Source organism: Anomaloglossus baeobatrachus, chromosome 7 (genome assembly GCF_048569485.1).
Source record: "Anomaloglossus baeobatrachus isolate aAnoBae1 chromosome 7, aAnoBae1.hap1, whole genome shotgun sequence".
NCBI classification, from domain to species: domain Eukaryota; kingdom Metazoa; phylum Chordata; class Amphibia; order Anura; family Aromobatidae; genus Anomaloglossus; species Anomaloglossus baeobatrachus.
The window spans coordinates 208,468,711-208,484,245 of record NC_134359.1 but is presented as its reverse complement, the minus strand read 5'-3'; positions in this window follow the sequence as shown (position 1 = coordinate 208,484,245).

Genomic DNA, 15,535 nt, shown 5'->3' with positions numbered 1-15,535 from the left:
ACTTAGACGTGGAGGGGAAATTGCTCTTGGAGATGCTGTCTATGAACAGAAGGAAAAGCTAAAGGAAGCCTGACTTTCTATCCCTCCGAATTATCAAATGCAGCAATGAATTCCATGAGTTTGCTATAACATTAGCGTAGCAAAATGTGCATGAGGGTGTCATGTAGAGGTGCTATAAATAGCTTGTCACCAGTGGGGCACTAATGGAATACAACAGCCAGTTCTATGATGCCACTAAATGGCAGTATTTTTTGCTATCAATATAGCTTATTAAAAACAGAGCAGGAGGGTGTCATGCAGAGGTGCTAGAAATAGCTTGGCACCAGTGGGGCACTAATAGAATACAACAGCCAGTTCTATGATGCCACTAAATGGCAGTATTTTTTGCTATCATTATAGCTTATTAAAAACAGAGCAGGAGGGTGTCATGCAGAGGTGCTGCACATAGATTTGCACTAGTGTGACTAGACAAAAGTCCAATAGCCACGTTTAGGATGCTACTAGGTACACTGACTGTTTGCTAGCATAATGGCTTAGTTAAAAAGAGTTGGAGTGTGCAATGCAGGCAGACGTGCTGCAAATATCTTTACAATAGTGTGAATAGACAAAAGTACAATAGCCACTTCTTGTATGCCACTAGGTACACTGACTGTTTGCTAGTATAATGGCTTAGTTAAAAAGAGTTTGAGTGTGCAATGCAGGCAGACGTGCTGCAAATATCTTTACAATAGTGTGAATAGACAAAAGTACAATAGCCACGTTTAGGATGCCACTAGGTACACTGACTGTTTGCTAGCATAATGGCTTAGTTAAAAAGAGTTGGAGTGTGCAATGCAGGCAGACGTGCTGCAAATATCTTTACAATAGTGTGACTAGACAAAAGTCCAATAGCCACGTTTAGGATGCCACTAGGTACACTGACTGTTTGCTAGCATAATGGCTTAGTTAAAAAGAGTTGGAGTGTGCAATGCAGGCAGACGTGCTGCAAATATCTTTACAATAGTGTGAATAGACAAAAGTACAATAGCCACGTTTAGGATGCCACTAGGTACACTGACTGTTTGCTAGCATAATGGCTTAGTTAAAAAGAGTTTGAGTGTGCAATGCAGGCAGACGAGCTGCAAATATCTTTACAATAGTGTGAATAGACAAACGTACAATAGACACGTTTAGGATGCCACTAGGTACACTGACTGTTTGCTAGTATAATGGCTTAGTTAAAAAGAGTTTGAGTGTGCAATGCAGGCAGACGTGCTGCAAATATCTTTACAATAGTGTGAATAGACAAAAGTACAATAGCCACGTGTTACGCTCACCGAGGAGCGGCGAACGTCTGGAGGTGGACCCACTGGACCGTGCACCGGACTCCCCTGAGAAGACGGCCAGCAGCGAACCCCTATACAGGGACTGTGCGGCGCCTCCCCAGAAGGCCTAAATGCACGGCAGCCAGGGACCGGAGGTAGGAGTCTCTGTACGGCCAGGCGTGGCTCGGGTACGATGTCCGCGGCAGGCGGAACACGGAAGTGGCACCGGAGATGTTTCACAGCAGGTGATGTCCACAGCCGGTACGGTACAGATAGTGTCCACGGCAGGTATGGCACGGTGACGTCCACGGTAGGAATGGGTGGTGACGTCCACAGCCGGTACGGTACAGATAGTGTCCACGGCAGGTATGGCACGGTGACGTCCACGGTAGGAATAGGTGGTGACGTCCACAGCCGGTACGGTACAGATAGTGTCCACGGCAGGTATGGCACGGTGACGTCCACGGTAGGAATAGGTGGTGACGTCCACAGCCGGAATGGTATAGATGGCACTACGGTGAGACACAGGATTAGAATCAGGTAACAAATGTACGGATCATAAACAATAGCATAGACAGATTAGGACACTGGCAATGCACTAATAGAGGCGTTGCTCGGGCGCCTGCTGCCGGGGGAAGTGAACTTAAATACCTATTAGGCAGCAGGTGACCTCTGAGATCACTTCCAGGATTTGGGGCATGCCACTTTAAGAAAGGGGGCGTGGCCTCGCACGCAGCCTAGAATCACCTACAGCAATTCTGTGTGAGGAGGAAACTGCAGCAGGCCTTGGAGTGGGAGCAGCGTCTGCAGAGCCCTGGGGCCGGTAAGTGGAAGGCCTTCTCTGCCTGGGAGTGGGGGCAGGAATGCATGTGGGAGCCATGCTGGGACAGGGCAGATGTGAGGGAGAGCTCCCCCCCCGGGGTCTGGTGGGACCAGGCGTTACAGTACCCCCCCCTGAAGCCCCCTCCTCCTCAAGAAGCTCCGGAGGAGACGAGGAGCATCCACGTCCTCCGCAGGTACCCACGTCCTCTCCTCAGGACCAAACCCCTTCCAGTCCACCAGATAATAGGTTTTACCTCGGACCTCCTTAGCCGCAAGGATGGCTTTTACCTCATAGACGTCATCATCACCAACAGGAGGAGGCGAGACCCCAGGATCACCATGGAAACGACTCAGGACCACCGGCTTGAGGAGAGACACATGGAAGGAGTTCGGGATGCGAAGTGTCGACGGCAGCTTCAACTTGTAGGACACCTCATTGATCCGTCGGAGCACTTCAAAGGGACCAATGAAGCGGGGACCCAGCTTGTAAGACGGCTGTTTCAGGCGGACATACTTGGACGAGAGCCAGACTTTATCTCCGGGTCGGAAGAAAGGAACATCCAGACGTTTCTTGTCAGCGTGTTTCTTCATGCGGACAGAGGACCGTTCCAGAGCCGACTTGGTCTCAGCCCAGATGGCGGAGAAGGACCTCACAAGGTCATCAGCTGCAGGGTTGCCTGAGGAACTTGTCACAGGACACGGCACTTTGGGTCGCTGTTCATACACCACCTGGAACGGAGATTTAGCAGAGGACTCACTGTCATGGTTGTTATAGGAGAACTCGGCCCACGGAAGCAGTTTGACCCAGTCGCTGTGGTGTTCGTCCACGAAGTGGCGGAGATAGTTAGTCAGGATTTGGTTAATGCGCTCCACTTGCCCATTGGACTGAGGGTGGTAGGCAGAGGAAAAGTCCAATTCCACATCCATCATCTTGCAGACTGCTCTCCAGAACCGAGCGGTGAACTGGACCCCTCTGTCGGACACGATATGGAGAGGCAAGCCATGAAGCCGGAAGATGTGTTGGATGAAGAAGTCAGCAAGAACCGGAGCGGACGGTAGCCCGGAGAGTGGTGGGAAGTGGGCCATCTTGGAGAACCGGTCCACTACCACCCAGATAACTGTGAAGCCAGACGATTTTGGCAGGTCCGTGATGAAATCCATGCCGATATGTTGCCATGGAGCGGATGGTACAGGTAAAGGAAGCAAAGGGCCCGCCGGAAAGGTCTTCGGGACCTTGTTCCGGGCACATGAGGAACAGGATGAACAAAAGTCCTGGACGTCTTGACGTAACCCTGGCCACCAGTAATATCGGGATATCAATTGCAGAGATTTCTTTTGACCCACGTGACCTGCTATTCTGGAAGAGTGTCCCCACCGGAGTACACGTTCTCTATCGACCTCAGCAACAAACGTCTTACCGGGAGGAAGGTGATGCATGCCGACTGGAGCCGCCATTAGTTTGGAAGGTTCAATGATGTGCCGAGGTTCATCCTCCTGGTCCTCTGACAGGAATGATCGAGACAGCGCATCGGCTTTCAGGTTCTTCTCGGCTGGACGGAAATGCAGAACGAAATCAAAGCGAACAAAAAATAATGACCATCGGGCCTGTCGGGGGTTTAGCCTGCGGGCTGTCTGAAGATATGCCAGATTCTTGTGGTCAGTATAGATGGTAACTGGATGCAATGACCCTTCCAGCAGGTATCGCCATTCCTCCAGAGCCAGCTTGACTGCCAGCAACTCACGGTCTCCGATTGAGTAGTTTCGTTCTGCTGGGGAGAAAGCCTTAGAAAAGAAGCCGCAGGTTACTGTCTTACCCTCTGACGTTTTCTGTGTAAGGACCGCACCGGCTCCGGATGAGGAGGCATCTACCTCAAGGATAAACGGCTGGTTAATGTCGGGTCTGTGTAAGGCTGGAGCAGAAGCAAAGGCACGTTTAAGGGACAGGAACGATTCTTCAGCTTCCGGTGTCCATTTCTTCGGGTTCTCCCCTTTGCGAGTGAGAGAGGATATGGGGCGCACCAGAGATGAGAAATGTGGAATGAATTGCCGGTAATAGTTGGCGAATCCCAGGAATCGCTGGATAGCCTTCAACCCTTCCGGACGGGGCCATTTCAGTACGGCTGAAACCTTGTCAGGGTCCATCTTCAGGCCGGTATCCGAGACTATGTGGCCAAGGAAGGGTAACGAGGTCTGCTCAAACAGGCATTTCTCGAGTTTGGCGTAAAGGCGATTCTCTCTCAATCTCCGCAGGACCAGACGGACATGTCTTCGATGGGTATGCAAGTCCGGAGAGAAGATAAGGATGTCATCTAAATACACAACTACGCAGGTGTAGAGGAGATCATGGAAGACGTCGTTCACAAACTCCTGGAAGACCGCCGGTGCGTTACTGAGCCCGAAGGGCATCACTCGGTATTCATAGTGCCCATCACGAGTGTTGAACGCGGTCTTCCATTCGTCACCCGACCGAATGCGAACCAGATTGTACGCACCCCGGAGATCTAGTTTGGAAAAGATCTTGGCACCTCGGAAACGGTCAAACAGTTCCGGTATAAGGGGTAGCGGATACCTGTTTTTCACCGTGATCTTATTCAATCCGCGGTAGTCAATGCAGGGCCGTAGACCCCCATCCTTTTTCCCCACAAAGAAGAATCCCGCTCCGGCGGGAGAGGAGGATTTTCGGATGAAGCCTCGTGCTAAATTCTCCTTTATATAGTCAGACATGGCTTGGGTCTCTTCTCGCGACAGTGGGTAGATGCGCCCACGAGGAGGGGTTGTACCTGGGAGCAGGTCGATGGGACAATCGTAGGGTCTGTGTGGCGGCAACGTCTCAGCTTCCTTTTTGTCAAAGACATCTGCAAAGGACCAGTAGGCAGGAGGTAACCCGGGAAGGTTGACCGGTTGGACTGGTGGGTGCGGAGGATGCACTGGTGTCAGGCAGTGACTGTGGCAGGAAGCACCCCATTGCAGGATGTCTCCGGAATCCCAGTCGAGCACAGGCTTGTGTGACCGAAGCCAGGGTATTCCCAGAAGAAGAGCATGTGCCATGCCAGGGAGCACATGGAAGGCGATTGTCTCAGAGTGTAGCAACCCCACTTGCATTGTACAGTTCTCTGTGATGAACCGGATGGGTTCGGAAAGCGGTTTTCCATCCACGGAAGACAGACTGATGGGGGTAGCAAGACATCGGACGGGAATCTGGTGTAGATCCACCACGGACTGCTGGATAAAGTTCCCGGCGGAGCCAGAATCCAGGAACGCATGTACTGACAACCGGATGGAGCCGCAGGACAGGGATACGGGCACCTGGAGAAAAGGAGAGGACTTGGCGTGACCTAGGGTGGCCTCTCCGATGGACCCTAGGCTCTGTAGTTTCCCGGCTTTACTGGACAGTCCTGAATCAGATGTTTGGCACTTCCGCAGTAAAAGCACTCTCCTGCCATTCTCCGATTCCTCTGTCGTAGTCTGGACTCAGTGACGCGGTCGACCTCCATGGGCTCGTGCGGAGCAGTAGGCCTGGTGGAGGGAAGTGACATCGGCCTTTGGAAGGTGGGCGCAAGGCGCGGGGTTCTTCTTGCCCGGGTGACCTCTCTGGCACGCTCTTGGAAGCGGAGATCAATACGGGTAGCCAGAGAGATCAGCTCTTCCAGGGTGGTAGGTACATCCCGGCCGGCCAGTTCATCCTTGATTTTTCCGGATAACCCTTCCCAAAAGGCAGCTACCAAGGCGTCATTGTTCCACTTGAGCTCGGAGGACAGAGTGCGGAACTCGATTGCATACTGTCCCACGGTGAGATTCCCCTGGTGGATTCTCATGAGTGAAGAGGCAGTAGATGAGAGACGGCCTGGCTCATCGAACACCTTACGGAAGGTGGTCAGAAAGACGGACAGGACTTGGACGGTCGGGTCATTCTTTTCCCAGAGCGGATTCATCCAAGCCAGAGCCTGACCAGTCAGATGAGACATGATAAATGCGATTTTCGAGCGATCGGTCGCTTGCTGCAGCGGCGACAGCTCAAAGTGCAGGGAGCACTGGTTTAAGAAACCGCGACACAAACGGGGATCCCCTCCATACATGGGTGGGGAGGCCAGGCGAGAAGGAGACATGTATGTCGATAATCCTGCAGAGTCGGGAGTTGTAGAGGAGGCCGGATTCTGCAGGGCATTTAGACGGGAATCCACGGCCGCCATATCTTCAGCCATGCGTCTCTGGGCCTCATGCTGGCGGGACAGTTCCTGCAGTAGTTCACTCAACTGGGAGCTGTCGGAGGATACGGAGGTTTGCATGGATGCCAGACGGGATTCCACAGACTTTATGTAAGCCACGAACCTTGCTTGGGTCTCACGTTGGCGGGAGAGCTCCTGTTGCAGGTCATTCAGCGGGTTAACCGTGATCCCGGCGGAGTCCATGGCCCGAGCAAACTGTTACGCTCACCGAGGAGCGGCGAACGTCCGGAGGTGGACCCACTGGACCGTGCACCGGACTCCCCTGAGAAGACGGCCAGCAGCGAACCCCTATACAGGGACTGTGCGGCGCCTCCCCAGAAGGCCTAAATGCATGGCAGCCAGGGACCGGAGGTAGGAGTCTCTGTACGGCCAGGCGTGGCTCGGGTACGATGTCCGCGGCAGGCGGAACACGGAAGTGGCACCGGAGATGTTTCACAGCAGGTGATGTCCACAGCCGGTACGGTACAGATAGTGTCCACGGCAGGTATGGCACGGTGACGTCCACGGTAGGAATGGGTGGTGACGTCCACAGCCGGTACGGTACAGATAGTGTCCACGGCAGGTATGGCACGGTGACGTCCACGGTAGGAATAGGTGGTGACGTCCACAGCCGGTACGGTACAGATAGTGTCCACGGCAGGTATGGCACGGTGACGTCCACGGTAGGAATAGGTGGTGACGTCCACAGCCGGAATGGTATAGATGGCACTACGGTGAGACACAGGATTAGAATCAGGTAACAAATGTACGGATCATAAACAATAGCATAGACAGATTAGGACACTGGCAATGCACTAATAGAGGCGTTGCTCGGGCGCCTGCTGCCGGGGGAAGTGAACTTAAATACCTATTAGGCAGCAGGTGACCTCTGAGATCACTTCCAGGATTTGGGGCATGCCACTTTAAGAAAGGGGGCATGGCCTCGCACGCAGCCTAGAATCACCTACAGTAATTCTGTGTGAGGAGGAAACTGCAGCAGGCCTTGGAGTGGGAGCAGCGTCTGCAGAGCCCTGGGGCCGGTAAGTGGAAGGCCTTCTCTGCCTGGGAGTGGGGGCAGGAATGCATGTGGGAGCCATGCTGGGACTGGGCAGATGTGAGGGAGAGCTCCCCCCCCGGGGTCTGGTGGGACCAGGCGTTACACCACGTTTAGGATGCCACTAGGTACACTGACTGTTTGCTAGTATAATGGCTTAGTTAAAAAAAAGTTGGATTGTGCAATGCAGGCAGACGTGCTGCAAATATCTTTACAATAGTGTGAATAGACAAAAGTACAATAGCCACGTTTAGGATGCCACTAGGTACACTGACTGTTTGCTAGTATAATGGCTTAGTTAAAAAGAGTTGGAGTGTGCAATGCAGGCAGACGTGCTGCAAATATCTTTACAATAGTGTGAATAGACAAAAGTACAATAGCCACTTCTTGTATGCCACTAGGTACACTGACTGTTTGCTAGTATAATGGCTTAGTTAAAAAGAGTTTGAGTGTGCAATGCAGGCAGACGTGCTGCAAATATCTTTACAATAGTGTGACTAGACAAAAGTCCAATAGCCACGTTTAGGATGCCACTAGGTACACTGACTGTTTGCTAGCATAATGGCTTAGTTAAAAAGAGTTGGAGTGTGCAATGCAGGCAGACGTGCTGCAAATATCTTTACAATAGTGTGAATAGACAAAAGTACAATAGCCACTTTTTGTATGCCACTAGGTACAATGACTGTTTGCTAGTATAATGGCTTAGTTAAAAAAAGTTGGAGTGTGCAATGCAGGCAGACGTGATGCAAATATCTTTACAATAGTGTGAATAGACAAAAGTACAATAGCCACGTTTAGGATGCCACTAGGTACACTGACTGTTTGCTAGTATAATGGCTTAGTTAAAAAAAGTTGGAGTGTGCAATGCAGGCAGACATGCTGCAAATATCTTTACAATAGTGTGAATAGACAAAAGTACAATAGCCACGTTTAGGATGCCACTAGGTACACTGACTGTTTGCTAGCATAATGGCTTAGTTAAAAAGAGTTTGAGTGTGCAATGCAGGCAGACGAGCTGCAAATATCTTTACAATAGTGTGAATAGACAAAAGTACAATAGCCACGTTTAGGATGCCACTAGGTACACTGACTGTTTGCTAGTATAATGGCTTAGTTAAAAAGAGTTTGAGTGTGCAATGCAGGCAGACGTGCTGCAAATATCTTTACAATAGTGTGACTAGACAAAAGTCCAATAGCCATGTTTAGGATGCCACTAGGTACACTGACTGTTTGCTAGCATAATGGCTTAGTTAAAAAGAGTTGGAGTGTGCAATGCAGGCAGACGTGCTGCAAATATCTTTACAATAGTGTGAATAGACAAAAGTACAATAGCCACGTTTAGGATGCCACTAGGTACACTGACTGTTTGCTAGTATAATGGCTTAGTTAAAAAAAGTTGGAGTGTGCAATGCAGGCAGACGTGCTGCAAATATCTTTACAATAGTGTGAATAGACAAAAGTACAATAGCCACGTTTAGGATGCCACTAGGTACACTGACTGCTAGCATAATGGCTTAGTTAAAAAGAGTTGGAGTGTGCAATGCAGGCAGACGTGCTGCAAATATCTTTACAATAGTGTGAATAGACAAAAGTACAATAGCCACTTCTTGTATGCCACTAGGTACACTGACTGTTTGCTAGTATAATGGCTTAGTTAAAAAAAGTTGGAGTGTGCAATGCAGGCAGACGTGCTGCAAATATCTTTACAATAGTGTGAATAGACAAAAGTACAATAGCCACGTTTAGGATGCCACTAGGTACACTGAGTGTTTGCTAGTATAATGGCTTAGTTATAATGAGTTGGAGTGTGCAGAGGACAGGAGGGTACAGTGCCAGGATTGTGGGGCTCTGGGTAGAGGAATGGAAGCCTGCCTTTCTATTCCCTCCTAATGGTGAAATGCAGCGACGAAATCCCTGACCTTGGCTACACAGACGCTGTCTCTGTTTTCAGGACCTGTCACCTATGGCTCTCTGACCCTGCCGGTTTGAGCCCTTAAAAGGACTGATAGAAAGTACTCTCCCTAAGCTGTCTAACGCTGTGTATGGAGCGCATACAGCTGTATCGGCGATAGGACTCAGGAGGACGGAGCTGCGACAGTGATGTCTGACACCAAAGACGCAGAAGAGATAATGGCGTCCTGGAGGAAAATGTCCGGTTTTATAATGCAGGGAATCGTGACATGGACATCCTATCACACATGCCGTTGCTTCTCTGGCTAAAAGTCCACTTAGCTGTGTGTGTGTCTGGGATTGGCTGACATGCTGGCCCGCCCCACTACATGCGCGCGCTTTGGGAAGGAAGACAAGGAAAAAAAAAATAAATGGCGATATGGCCATTATAGAAACAGCAGTGATCTGAAGGCGCTGTTCACGCACACTATACACTGAAATGTCATAATAGTGTGATTCACAGAGTGACTTACACTATTACAGCGGAAACCAAGCTAGGAATTAGCTGTTTTTTTGCTGCTAGAACCGTTCTTGCAAAAAGCTCGAGTTCTAGTTCGATCTAGAACAGGCCCCAAAATCACTCGAGCCTAGAACTGGAGAACCTCGAACCACGAACCGCGCTCAACTCTAATGAAGACTGCAGTTCACAGCAGAAGGGCCCAGAAAGCTTGGGCCAAACTGTGCTGTGGATTCCAATCCCTAGCTGCCTAGTTGTACCTGGCTGGACACAAACATTGGCCAAAGCCCACGTCATTTTTTTTTTAATTATTTCATCAAATTCGTGAAATAATTTAAACAAAGGGCTTACCTATATTTCTGATTCCCAGCCGGGTTCAAATAGGCAGCTGGGGGTTGGGGGCAGCCGTACCTGCCTGCTGTACCTGGCTAGCATACAAAAATATGACGAAGCCCACATCATTTTTTTGGGGGGCAAAAAACTCCTGCATACAGTCCTGGATGGAGTATGCTGAGCCTTGTAGTTATGCAGCTGCTGTCTGTATGCAGCAGAGCAGACAGCAGCTGCAGAACTACAAGGCTCAGCATACTCCATCCAGGACTGTATGCAGGAGTTTTTTGCCCCCGAAAAAAATGATGTGGGCTTCGTCATATTTTTGTATGCCAGACAGGTACAGCAGGCAGCTACGGGCGGCCCCCAACCCCCAACTGCCTATTTGTACCCAGCTGGGAACAAAAAATGTAGGGAAGCCCTTTTTTTAAAATTATTTCATGAATTTCATGAAATAATTAAAAAAAAAAAATGACGTGGGCTTCGCCCAATTTTTGTGTCAAGCCAGGTACAACTAGGCAGCTGGGGATTATAATCCGCACCGCAGGGTGCCCAAGCTTTCTGGGCACCCATGCTGCGAATTGCAGTCCGCAGCCGCCCCAGGAAATGGTGCTTTCATAGAAGCGCCATCTTCTGGCGCTGTATCCAACTCTTCCAGCTGCCCTGGTGACTGGTGGCTCGCTGGATAACAATGGGGTCAGGGCTAGCTGTATATTATCAACTGGCCCTAAGCCCGAAATTCATGGTGTCACGCCAATATTAGACATGGCCACCAGGAATTTCTAGTACAGATAAAAAAAAACACAACACACAGGAAAATATTTTTATTTGAAATAAAACGCAACACAATTAGTGACTCCATCTTTATTGAAATAAAGAACCCCCCTCTGCAGTAATCCTGGGTGAAGGGTCCCGCGCCGTCCAAATCCGGATCAAATATTATCTGATCGGTTTGCTGGAAGGCAAAGCGATCAGATGATGTGTCAGGTTCAAGGGCCTGAATCACATCACACTGCAGCTGATTGTAAAAACGGCTTTTATACAATCAGCTGATGCATCAGTGCAAAAAAAAACTACACACTTCTGTGCAGACTCCTGTTCGACAGCAGCAGCTGATACTTTAGCCGGCCAGGCGGTAAAAAGCCGGCCTCACCGCTCGACTTTTAGTGTCAGCTGATTTCGTCAGGTGACTGCATCAGCTGATCATCGCCAGGTCTGAGAGAGAGAAAAGAGAGAGAAAAGAGAAGAAAGAGAGGGAGAGAGAAAAGAGAAGAGAGAAAGAGAGAGAAGAGAGAGAGAGAGAAGAGGAGATAAGAGAGAGAGGAGTGAGAAAAGAGTGGGAAAGAGAGAGAAGAGAGAGAAGAGAGAGAGAGAAGAGGAGAGAAGAGAGAGAAAAGAGAGAGAGGAGAGAGAGAGAGAGAGAGAGAAGAGAGATATCGCCGCCCAATATGTCACCACATGTCATAAGTTGAGGGGAACATAAGGCCCCTAAATGGACTTTCAGAGCCCAAATTGTGCCCCCAACTCCCCATAACCCTGATCCCCATCCCACCACACTTACTGTATTTCTCTTGCTTTGGCAACACTAATTGTATTTTGGTCCTGCCAATAAAGCATATTTGATTTTGAATTTGAGTTTGAAAAAGTGAAAAAAAGAAACAAAAAGAGAGAACGAGAGAGAGAGAAAAAGAGAGCGAAAAAGAGAGACAGAGAGAGAGAGATGAGAGAAAGAAGAGAGAGAGAGAAGAGAGAGAGCAGAGAGAGAGAAGAGACAGAAGAGAGAGAGGAGAGAGATAGAAGAGAGAGAGAAGAGAGAGAGGAGAGCGAAATGCAGCCTCATTCCTCGATTTTAGAGGTGTGGCCCGCGGCTCACAGCTGATGTCCGGCTCCTCCCCTCAGTGCATAATTAAATTAAATTATAATTATAAATAAATAATAATTATAATTTAAAATAAATTAAATTTTTTACCAGGGCGGCCGGGACTTGAATTCGTGAAGTAATGCTCCCTAGGCAGTAGCTCTAACCATTGAGCCACTGCCTCTAATGAGAAACATAGGAAGATTTGGTTATCTTGACCTCTGCATGCAATGCAGAGTGAAGTCTACAGTGACAGCGCGGCTCACTTCAGGTGCTGCGTAGAGAGGACACAAAGCGCTCGAGTTCTATGGTGCTTCCTGTCATCTTCATGTAGCAGAGCTGACAGTGTTGTGTGGATTACTTCAAATCTGGATTGTTGTTTGGGGATTAATAAAGAGGTAAATGAGGTGGTTTTTTTGTCATTTATTCCAAATAAAGGATTTTTCGTTGTGTGTGTTTCTTTATTTTCACTTACAGGTTAATCATGGAAGGTTTCTCGGGGAGACACTTGTCATGATTAACCCCGTTATTACCCCGAATGCCACCACACCAAGGCAATTTGGGATGACCTGGGTAGAGTCCCGGGACTGCCGAATCTAATATGTGCGGCAATTCCGGGTGGCTGCCTACTGATATTGTTAGGGTGGTGGGCTCCCCATACTGTGGCGCTCCCCATCCTGACAATACCAGCCTCCAGCCGTGTGGCTTTATCCTGGTTGCATCAAAAGAACCGCATTTTTTTTTTTAATTATTTTTTTTTTTTTTTTACTGCACGATATAGACCCGCCCACCAGCGGCTGTGATTGGTTGCAGTGAGGCAGCTGTCATTCATCGTGGGGGCTTGTCTGACTGCAACCAATCATGGGCGCCGGTGGGCGAGGAAGGCATGGAATACCTGATTGAATAATGAAGCGGCAGTAATTTTCAAAAGAGGAAAAGCCGCCGGAGATTTGTGACAGCCGTTCAGGAAGGCGCCCGTGATCGGTGAGTAGGAAAGAGAGAGGGATTGTGCTGGGGATGCAGGGCGCATGCAGATACGCAACGTGCACACATACTTACTGGGAAAAGCCACGCTTTTGGTGATCGAACCGTTCTCGAACGTAACTCGAACTGGTGAACTTTAAGCATATCATTCGCGTTCGTCGAACGACTTGAACACCCCCCAAAATAACTCGAACATGAAATTGGCAAACCGTTCGACTCGAACATCGCTCAACTCTAGTGATCACGTTTCCTTTGCCGACATAATCCATCTACCTCAAACGTGTGGCAAAGCAAGTTGCTGATTAGACAGCATGATTATTGCATAGGTGTCCTTTAGGCCAGCCACAATAAAAGGCCACTGTAAAATTTGCAGTTTTATCACTCAGCACAAGGCCACAGATATCGCAAGTTTTGAGGCAGCATGCAATTGACATGCTGACTGTTGGAATGTCCACCAGATCTTTTGCCCGAGAATTAAATGTTAATTTCTCTACCATAAGCCATCTCCAAAGGTATTTCAGAAAATTTGGCAGTACATTTGTAACGCCCTGGCAAAACCAGGTAGTCACAGATGACTGTACCCCCCTCCTGGATGCAGAAATCACCTTCTCCTTGGGATTTCACCAACACAACACCACACACAGGTAACACCAGTCACAAAAGCCAAGTCACCCCCCCGGGACAATAGGGGCACACCAGTGAGCATGACCAGGCCAATGGAAATGCCCACCTAGGGGTCCTGAGGTGTCAGGGGAGGAAACACAAGGAGATTAGTCTAGACAGAGGAAGTGAGAGGAGTGAAGTGGTGGTTAGGGGTTGGAGTCCCTAGACTACCGGACTACCTGAGCTAACTAGGTGGCAGACGGCAGAGCAGGGCCACAGGCAACAACGATCCGGTCATGGGAGACCTAAAGTGGGCCGGGGCAGGGTTGTAGCCCACTAGTGCCGACAGCAGGAATCCGGTCTGGAGGCCGTGCACAGTTCGGGTATCTGAACCCAAAGGCAAAGACCGCTGCAAGCGCCTTACCGATTAGCCAGCAGGGGTCAAGGTTCCAGATCTCGTCCCACAAGTAGCCCAGAGAGCGAAACGGAAGCCCAACACGGGGGATAGGGTGTCCGCCAGAACCCACAGAGATCCAAAGGGTCAGATTTAGCGGCAACAGCTCCCACAGTGCATAAAATAGGGGAGAAGATTTCTCCCGTCTTATGCGGGTTAAGTCAACACAAAAGAAACTTCAAGTGCAGGAGGAAGGACTCCTGCTCTGTCAGCCCGTGTGCGGGACCAAGCACACCCCTCCAGAGGCTCCCGGCATCAGGCCTTGGTTTACCACATGGACTTTGTATGATTTATTACCACAGTGAGTACACCGGTACCATCCGGTCCATTTCTAAAGACTGCTCCCTGTAATCCCGCACCATCCTCTTGGCCCCGGGACTACATCTCTCCTACCCGTGGATGGGATTCCACCTTGCTGCCCAGCTCCAACAGCCCCGGGCGTCCTATACCAAAGCAGCGGCGGTGTCACCAACCATCATCACAACCCACGGGTGGCGTCACTGACAAACTCTTCCCCTGTAAATACCCCTTTTCAGTTGTTGTGGGCGACGGGCCACTGCATGAGCCCCAGATCTGGCTGCCACTAGAGTCCCAACCACGATCCCGCATCCGAACACCTCGGGTAGCCTTCCCTGATGTGGTCAGTCACCCCCCCCCCCGCCCACGACAGATCCAACCGGCATCACACCACGTTAACCCAGGACCTCAACATCCAGCATCTTCACTTTCTTCTGAGACCAAACAACCAAACAGTTGCTGCAACAATCGGTTTGCATACATTGCCTTGTGAAAGTATTCGGCTCCCTTAAATTTTTCAACCTTTTCCCACATTTCAGGCTTCAAACATAAATATAACAATTTTAATGTTATGGTGAAGAAACAACAACAAGTGGAACACAATTATGAAGTTGAACGAAATTTATTGCTTATTTTAAACCTTTTTAAAAAATAAATAACTGAAAAGTGGGGCATGCAATATTATTTGGCCCCTTTACTTTCAATGCAGCAAACTCACTCCAGAAGTTCATTGAGGATCTCTGAATGATCCAATGTTGTCCTAAATGACTAATGATGATAAATATAAGCCACCTGTTTGTACTCTGTGTGTAATCTGTGTGTAATCATCTGTGTGTAATGAATGCACCTGCTCTGTGATTGTCTCAGTGTTCTGTTTAAAGCATCATGCATCATAAAGACGAAGGAACACAACAGGCAGGTCCGTGATACTGTTGTGGAGAAGTTTAAAGCCGGATTTGGTTACAAAAATATTTCCAAAACTTTAAACATCCCAAGGAGCACTGTGCAAGTGATCATATTGAATTGGAAGGAGTATCATACCACTGCAAATTTACCAAGACCTGGCCGTCTATCCAAAATTTTATCTCAAACAAGTAGAAGACTGATCAGAGATGCAGCCAAGAGGCCCATGATCACTCTGGATGAACTGCAGAGATCTACAGCTGAGGTGGGAGAGTCTGTCTATAGGACAACAATCAGTCGTACACTGCACAAAT